The sequence below is a fragment of the Eptatretus burgeri genome, chromosome 13 (genome assembly GCF_056783735.1).
Source record: "Eptatretus burgeri isolate ZD-2024b chromosome 13, Ebu_testis_v1, whole genome shotgun sequence".
Lineage (NCBI taxonomy): Eukaryota > Metazoa > Chordata > Myxini > Myxiniformes > Myxinidae > Eptatretus > Eptatretus burgeri.
The window spans coordinates 45,898,721-45,906,220 of NC_140973.1; the positions used below are offsets into that span (position 1 = coordinate 45,898,721).

The 7,500-nt window shown below is 40.1% G+C and overlaps 1 non-coding gene across 1 annotated transcript; it reads right to left on the bottom strand.

Annotated features, from left to right (window-relative positions):
• Positions 1-776: 776 nt before the first annotated feature.
• On the bottom strand, positions 777-865 carry TRNAI-UAU (transfer RNA isoleucine (anticodon UAU)). Its single transcript is given in 2 exon segments — positions 777-812; positions 828-865. It is a non-coding gene; the product is annotated as a tRNA-Ile (tRNA).
• Between the last annotated feature and the right edge of the window lie 6,635 nt (positions 866-7,500).

The window sequence follows — 7,500 nt, forward strand, 5'->3', positions numbered from 1 at the left end:
ACCCAGAAATTTTGCAAATTTTTTTCAAAAAAATTTCGATTTTTATTTTTTTGGGCATTTCTACATGCGCGTCGATCTAGTTTAGTTTATTCAATCGTGGTTCAGTGGAGTCTGATCCGTTTTGACCAACAATGAATAGGATATCAGGTTCACTGAAGTGACCCAGCAGTATTGGCGGCGGAGGTTTTTCACTCTACCGAGTGCCCCCCCTCTCGTTATTTATTTGATTCCCCCATTGGGTCCTCAATGAACACCTGCTTCTTCCACATAACCCGACGGATCTCCCTGCTCCTCCACCCTGGTCTCTTCCTGCCTCGACCGTGACACCTCACTGGAACATATATATATATATATATATATATATATATATATATATATATATATATATATATATATATATATATATATATATATATATATATATATATATATATATATATATATATATATATATATATATATATATATATATACCAAGCACTCTCTCCATTTTCTTGATGAAAGTTGCCTCATACTCCGATGCAGACCTCCCTGAGTCCCCTCATTAACTTCACCATTCAAAGCTTCAAATCACTTTTCAAACCATCAGGATTTGCCACCACAAAATCCCACAACCCCCCACCACGATATTCATAACAAATAAACTCACGAATCAAAAACTTACAGAAACATGACAAAAATACAACCAATCTGATGAAGAGTTAAATGTGACGATCTTCTGTTTGGTCGTGTTTGGTGATCTCTAAACCAAACACACGATACGGATAAAAAATACCTGCTCCAGGTGAGGCTCGAACTCACAACCTCGGCATCACCCAAGTACTGATTATAAGTACCGCACGCTGACCGATTGCGCCACTGGAGCTGCAGGTTTGGGAAATCATGTAAACTTCACACCACAATTAATAACTTTAACAATGGAAATTTAACTCTGATGAGGAAGGAGGAGGAAATCGCAAATATAAAACATGAAGACACGAGATCAATGATGTGTGAATCATATTGTGATGTATACATTCAATCTCATCATTAATTATTAATATTAATAACATATCCCTCATATTGGACAGAATTATTTTTATTTTATTTTTAATTGCTGATGTTTTAAGTTTTCAATGAACTTTGAAGCCGTCTATCCATGATGACCCTCCACCTGCTTGGTTCATCATATCTCCCAAAGTGGGTTTAACTCATGGGTTCATGTGCGTCCAAACGTCCATCTGTCTGATCAATTTATGTTCGAAGAACAGCTTATTTAAATCGAATGTTCTATTTTAAACACTAATTGGAACATCAATCGGAAGACAAGTCTGTCGTTTTGCCGTACCTTGGCGCCGAATTCGTTCCCATCACACATACACAAAGTGGAGTGAGATTATATTTTTACTCTGGCTGCATGGCAGTCAAATAAATTTGAAAATCATTCCAAACAGGAAACCTACTGTTTTTAAGGATGTTGTTGCCTGGTGTTGGCTTCGTGGTTAGGGTGGTTGCCTTGGAATCTTAAGTTCCTTAGTTCGAGCTCCTTTGGCCACTAAATTAACACCAGGTTGGTGGGGGATAATAAACAACAGGCATGTAAAACCTAATGTAACGTGTTCGATAAGGTGATGTAAACGACACTGGAGCCTGGCATTGCCTTAGTGGTTAAGGTGGATGGCTTGGGACCTTACTGTCTTGAGTTCAAGACCCTGTCAACTGTTGAATTAACCAGGTGTGGTTAACAAGCCTGTGATGCTTCAGAGGTTGGCAAAATGTGTACCATTGTACTGGGACAATAACCATTTGGGGTAACCTGCATTAGAGTGCTGACCTGTCCAGGACTGCCTCCCTTGCCAATGAAACTGCCTTGACAGCCCCATGTGCCTTTACAGCACGAAATGAATGGTATTATTATTATTATTATTATTATTTTTATTATTATTATTATTATTATTATTATCATTAACTAGTAAGGTACCTGTGCTATGCATATGAGGAGCTGGACAGCTGGTTCGTGAAGGACTTGGGCAAAAAAATGCTGAATCTGCAAATGTTGCGGGTGGAACCCCTCACGTAATTTCCTCATTCTGCTTTAAACTCAATCTCTCCATGTTTTCATTGAAACAGCATCATTCCAAACACATATTAATAATATACCATTCATATTCCAAAATACAACATCGCAAACACTCGTGACGTAAACAAAGAGAACCACAATTCTGACATTATCTCTGGATCGGGAGCAGCTTTGTGCGGATCGAAACCCAAAATCATGATGGTTTTGAGTAATTGATGAACCTTTCCACCCACCTGAAGACATCCGCTGGGACCCCAAGACGGTCCACAGAAGGTTTGGTGGGGCGAGCCACAAAACTGAGGGAGTAGTTCAGGGTCGGACAGACTGACAGATAGACACTGGGGAAAGCGGCGTTAAAATCCTGAATTTGTTTATTTATATGTTTTTATTTGTGTACAGTCGAGGCTTGTGGAAGACCAAATACACAGAACGGATCGGGATGTAACAGAGAAAAACAGGATGAAATACACACAAATGCATGGAGTGGACACGTAGGACACAGAGGATGCACGGGTTGGACAAGATGGATACAGAAGGAAACTCCAAGGAGGGAAAAACGGAACAATTGGAAGAAGGGATACCTTCTTCTTGGGATACCAGGGTATTCTTGGGGATACCAGGGTATTCACGAATAATTGTTAGGTCACATAGTCTGGCAGCCATATTGGATTGAGCGAAAATCTTTCATAAAATTATTTCTCTTGAACCACTTTATTGAACAACGTGAAACATCAAAATTATGATCTCGTAATGATGGGGAATGTATGTTTTAAATTCCAACCTGATCAGACAAATGGTCTGGCAGCCAGGAATATTAAAAATTTTCAGATCTGGATTCTTTTTTATTTGTATTTTTATTTGAATCACTTGGCTGTGCTTCGATGGGTTTGAGGGTAGAGGAGGATCAGCTGAAATGCGAATCCTATCCAGGGTCCTCCTGATGACTTCATCTTTTATTTTTGCTTGTTCGGGTTCCTTCTGATGACTCCAATGCAGAACTGTACCTATTTGGTCTTCCATTTGATTTTAATTGAATTTATTTTAATCCAATTCTGAATTTAATTGAATAATTAAAAAAAAAAACATCATGGGTCAGGGTCAGGTGTCTGATCAAAGCGGGGTTGCATCAAAGCGGAACGTCTTGGTACCCGGTCATCAGTGCTAGCAGTTATAAAGTGGCAGTTCTAATTTTGTCTGCTATTAATTACGTAACACACCAGTACACAAACAACACACACATTGAAATACACCACACAAAACAACAAAACCACATCAAACAAGTCCGAGCGAGGGTCTGCAATCTCTGATTGCTCTTTTGTACACCGCTCCTTCCCAATTCCATATCCAAGAGATGCATGACGTCATCGATGGGCGCTGAAGGAAGGGAGTGCACACTCCGTTTTTACTCCATTTGTTGGTTTTCTTGTTTGTCCGGGTGATATCTCAGCCATCCTTTGAGCTCAGAAGCTGAAGTTTGGGGACAAAAATGAAGATGTACTATGGCAAAAAGGTATTTTTTTTATTTTTTGATTAATCCTTTACTTGTTTAATTACTTAATTATTATCAATTTATTAATTACTTATTTATTTTCTTTCTCATCTGGGCAATATCTCGGGCACTTTTTGAGCAAGGAAGCTGATATTTGTCCATGACAGTGAAACAAGTGATTTGACTATGAAGGGTATTTTTGATATATTTATTGATCAATTAATCGATTATTATTCATTTTTTGATGAATTACTTAACTTTCAAAAAGTTACAGATTCAGATGAAACCGTGGTTGTTTTTGGTATGCCATTAACCAATGAAGAAATTAATTATTTTACGATTCCTTTTTATTTATTTTAATTGTGCAATTAATTAATCACTCAATTATTGAACACCGCTCCCTCCCAATTCTGTCTTCATATGCTGCACGGCGGCATCGCCATCGCACGTTGGAGGATTTGTTATTTATTTATTTGGCATGGAGACGGTGTACTTTGAATATACTTCCACTTGATTTTTGTTTGTTTTGTTTTAGTGGGGCAACTTAGCATAACAATTGTGCATTTTGTGAGGAAAGCACCAAATTTGGCACACTAGTAGCCGAACATATTATGAACAGATTTGGATATTTGGCCATCTCAAATTCAGCCGCTGATGGCTGTGGCAGCCATTTTCCACTGCCATCAAAAATTTTGAGATGGCCCAATATCCAAATCTGTTCATAATATGATAGGCTATGAGTGTGCCAAATTCGGTGCTTTCCTTACAAAGTGCACAATTGTTATGCTATATTTAGCTAAGTTGCCCGACTTTTCAGAACGGCTTCATTCAGTTTAATATAGCCATGCTTCAGATCAAAGGCTTCACCAAATTTAGGAGGGTTGAGGACTTGGAATTTGGGTGGGGGAGATTTTGGAGTTGGGGTTTGGGTGGGAGAGTTGAGGACTTGGGATGGGGGTGAAGGTGTTAATTCAATCAAGTAACTATTCTTCACATGTTGTTGAAGTTACATTTTACATCTTAAGTCGAATGTCTGCAGGTACCTGCAAGTTTGTCATATTTTCTGATTAACGACATATTCAATTGATAAAAAAGAACACCTGCTCCAGGTGAGGCTTGAACTCATAACCTCAGCATCATCCAAATACTGCTTATAAGTACCATGCACTGACCGATTGTGCCACTGAAGCACTTGTAAACCTTACTTGTAATTAAGATTTCTTAAGTACGAGGAAGGAGAAAATTAATTTTTAAAAAAGGACTTGGGAAGGATGGGAAAAGATAAAGTCCTGAGCCACAAGGTCTTAGTGACCTGTGCACCGTCCAATGATTTACACATTCAGTTTTATCAATTATTAATTATTCATATCAATAACATTCTAACCACTCTTGTATAGAATGACCTTTAATGTCGTTCTTATCATTTCAAATGCCGACGCCCAATGATTGCCATGAACTTTGAAATAATTCATAGTGCAAGACCAAAAATGTTTTTCTTTCCCGCCCTTAAAGAATGAGCAAATAATAATTCGAGATAAGGGTAGCTTGAGATAATGGTGCACCAAAGAAGTTCAAGTTTCATAAAATACTGAGTCATGGGTGTGTAATTATATAACATGTGTTTTTTGCTTAATTTTCCTGACACTGCAGCAGGATGGCCTGGAAGCTGTCTCGCCTCGGTTCGAGTCACGACCCAGCTAAAAACTATCATCCCGTTGTTTCGCAGGCAGGCTGATTCATCAAGTGTGTCTCTTGAATGGATGTTAAACTGGACGTCCCGTCTCCTGACATTCGTTGGTGGACGTTGAGCATCCCACGATGTCCTTCGCGAAGAGTAAACGAGCACCAGTCAATGTTGGGTCGAAGCACCTACTTGTTGATGTTGTATAGCAGCTCCTCTTAATACTCTGGATCTCTGGTGAGCTGGTGAGCTCTGCTGGGGATGTGATGTAACTCACTCATTGTCCTTCGCAGTCTGTCCACATAATTGCTCGGGTCCAAATCGATGTGAATGTTCGTCGGAGCAACAAATGGCCTATGATGGCGAAGTGATGATCTAAAAACGAACTCGGCTGCACTGTGACCCAGATCAGTTTTCACTGTGGCATAAATGCCAAAGAGCAGGACTGGTAGGTTTTCAATCCAGCGAAGTGGTCTGAGTGAGGGCTTCAGCTGTCGATGGAACCGTTTGACAAGCCCGTTTGCAGTGGGGTGGTACCAGCACAGGCAGGGCCTGATTTCGACATGTGGTGGTCCCTGGGCAGCCTTCAGTAGTGGAGGCCCACCCCACCTTTGAATACTAAAAAGGTGACAATACATATTTACAGTCATCCATAAAGTATATTTTTCAAGAACAAAGAATCTGAACTTCTATATAAAATAGAGAATGAGAGAAGATGAATATCTTATATCTGTTCCACTAACTACCAACTACCAATAAGTCACTCACAAATACTTTTTTCCTTACAATTTTTTTTTCATGAAATACGTGGAAGCCCCCTGCTTGTGGAGGCCCCTGGTCAACTGCCCAGCTTGCCCGGATGCCTAAATCCGGCCCTGAGCACAGGTACGGGGTGGTACATCAGAAAAAGCACAGGGCCCAGAACATCTTGGGGCACTCCTGCACTCCAGCCTTGACAGAGGGAGGAGATGAGAGGACTCCGTGGAGAGCCACACGTTGGTTACGAGAGTGGAGGAACTCAGTGAAGTCGAGGAAGTTTTAAATCTTGTTTGGAAACTGAACCTAATTCCTCTCCGTTCCATCAATTTATTCGGGATATTGTTGTGTAGCCAAATTAGGTCAAATAACATAATACATTTGGGGTGTTTTCTTCATCAACATCAAAAGTTTAACATATGGTGAGTCATCCCAGGCAGAAATAGCATCCCTTTATTGTTGTTCCTCCTGCAATTCCAACTATGGTTTGAACTCTAGATTTAAAACAGTTATTCTGTGCAGACTACTGTAATTACCTCGGTCATCGAGGGTGGAGGGAGGTTATGTTTTCATCCCTGTCTGTCTGTCTGTCTGTCTGTCTGTCTGTCTGTTTGTCTGTCTGTCTGTGAGCACATCTCAAAAAGTTGTGGACGGATTCGGACGAAATCTGGTGGACAGCGTAGGTGTGTGACAAGGACGAATTTATTCGATTTTAAGCCGCTGTCACACCTTGACGATTTAGCCAGTGTATGCCGACGTATGAAAAATCTGTCTAAAACGCTGGCACACGTCGAATACGTTATGGGTAAGTTTTGTATACGTTAAGAGCATGCTGAAGCATGCTGGCGTACGTCGTAGTACGCCGAACTCGTCGACAAATTTTAACATGCTCAAAATCTTTCGACATATGCCAGCGTATGACTCACACGTTCCGCATACACTGGCCATAAGTTGTAGGCACGTTACTTGTAAGTTACTCATAAGTCGAAACACGTCGAGGTAATGATTAGCGTCAGTGTTCCAGACTCCATGGTTTTTTTTTCTTTTTTTTTCTTCGGCATGACAGTGATGTTGACACTTCGATTTCTAGTGCGATTATAATATAATATAATTAATAGGCTGCTGCTCAACGATTTAAATCATAACCGCACTACAAATTGAAGTGTTAATATCACCGTCATGCCGAAGAAAAAAAAACCAAAAAATAAAACCATGGAGTCTGAAACACTGATGGGTTCCTCCCGTGAAGCCCATTTTTATATACCAATTCCCCCTAAACGCTGCCAATACGCCATTATACGGTAGCTGTAAGTTAGAAACACGTTCAGTAAGTTCTGTGGTCGTCCGGAAGACGTCAAATACGTCTACATACGTCAATGTGCATTGGAGATACGTTACTCATAGGTTCAAAGCACGTTACTCATAGGTTAGAAATAAGTTTCGGGTATGCTAAACATTACCTCGACGTGTTTCGACTTATGAGTAACTTACAAGTGACATGTGTCGACGTGTGTC